This window comes from Eurytemora carolleeae, unplaced genomic scaffold, assembly GCF_000591075.1.
Source record: "Eurytemora carolleeae unplaced genomic scaffold, Eaff_2.0 scaffold1632, whole genome shotgun sequence".
Classification (NCBI taxonomy): domain Eukaryota; kingdom Metazoa; phylum Arthropoda; class Copepoda; order Calanoida; family Temoridae; genus Eurytemora; species Eurytemora carolleeae.
Window position 1 is genome coordinate 8081 of NW_019397517.1, and position 1793 is coordinate 9873.

Consider the following 1793-nt stretch of genomic DNA (forward strand, 5'->3'; position numbering starts at 1 on the left):
CCTAGTTGCTGGTCTACAGGAGGACCTTGGGGAACTCTTAGAGGCTGCACTTGAGGACATGGATCATTAGGTGGAGCATCCTCCTTCCATTTTTTTGCCATATTATGCAGCATGCAGCATACCACTATAACCTTCTGGGACAGGGGAAGTGTGTCCTCGTATTCTTTAGAACTGGGAACCTCCCTGTCAGCTGACCATATATATTCTCAGTCATAACAGTTCTAAGTCGAGAATGGGCAGTGTTGAATTCTGCCTTTGTTGGATCAGCCAATGTTTCATCTAATGTATATGGCTTAAATTCTTGATTGATCATACCTGAACATTTATGCTGTAGAAAAGTTTACGGCAGTGATACTGCTGAGGATCGTGGCCTAAAGGAAGATTTCGGGGGACATCCTCAAATCTGACATGCATTCATTCAATGCCATAAGCAAAGTTAGGCAGACCAAATCTATCCTCCACTTCTTGGGATGCTTCTAGGCATTCCTAAACAGTACAAATGTTTTTTTGGTTATTATTTTTTGGGGAAGGGGGGGGGTTGAAATTATTAGTAATATTGGGTTAAATAAATACCCCTTTCATTTATTTCAATAAAAAATTACCTGGTATGATGGCATAAAGATCCAGTCAGCTTTGTGTCGGAGAAGGGCATTTGTTACTCTGTCCACAGCTTTTCCATATGCAGACTGGCTGCATTTAAAGGATAAGGCTCCACTTCTTTGAAAAGGCTGGCTTCCAAAATGATGAAGGGCTATGCAGACTTGCTGAGTTGGAGTGAGGGTGTTTCCCCTTTCACTGTCATGTTCAATGTCTCCCCTGTAAAAGTAACTTTATTGATAAATATGTCATAAGAAAGAAATTATCAATGTGAAATCTTCTGAACATGTTATAAGCACCTAAATATACAAAGAATTAAACCTTTCAGATACTGTAGTTAAAAATTACCCAAATTTGAAAACGTAAAAGTAACTTAATTTTCTTTTTGAACTTTTTTAGAGCTGTGCATGCATTTATTCCGGGTACTTTAAGTTCACCTGATCCACTATTATGTCAATTCGAGGCGAGTTAAACGAAATTGTCTCAAAATTTCTGCTGCTGGCATAGTTTCTCTAGGATCTGTTCTGTCAGAATGTCTCCTTCTTTTGACATTCATCAGTCTGTATAATTCATAATCGTAAACAACATCAACATCTACCATTTTCTGAAATATTAAAAATATCATTGAATCATTGATTTAAACATACATCTACATTTCAATGTTTGATTCATTGAGACGAAGTTCTGAAAATTGTTGAAAATTCATTTTTTTTGTTTTCAAAAAATAACAAATGACACATATTTTAATATCGTTTCACCACTGGCTTTCCAAAAATGTTAGCTGAAGCCTAAATAATAATATCAATAGACTGCTGAAGAAAAATTAACATTAATCTACCTAATACATTAAAAAAGTTTTTTCAAAAAGTCCTGTAAATCACTTTTGTTTAAAAATCTTAGTGATATTGTAAAAATTTAGAATGCAACAGAAAAAAATTGTAGCCATAGAATTTTTTTTTAATGAGATCCTTGTGCAAAAACAAATTTATTTAGGTTTAATTAGTACCAAAAAAATTCTTTAAACTAAAAGAAAGTCTCAGCAAATTCTCAAATGTATCTGATGACATCACACAACTACAGATATTTAAAAAATCTGTAGCTCCACCTTTCTGGACATTATAGGAGTGTAAATTTAAATCTTTCCTTGGATGGGCCGACTATTACGCCAAAAAACGGATACCAATTTGATCACTTCC

At 34.6% G+C, this 1793-nt stretch overlaps 1 long non-coding RNA gene across 1 annotated transcript; it reads right to left on the minus strand.

The window, feature by feature from the left end:
• Positions 1-301: 301 nt before the first annotated feature.
• Positions 302-1324, minus strand: LOC111714699 (uncharacterized). Its single transcript, XR_002768039.1, has 3 exons — positions 1035-1324; positions 603-816; positions 302-486 (listed from the first exon to the last, which is right to left on the minus strand). It is a non-coding gene; the product is annotated as an uncharacterized LOC111714699 (long non-coding RNA).
• Positions 1325-1793: the final 469 nt, after the last annotated feature.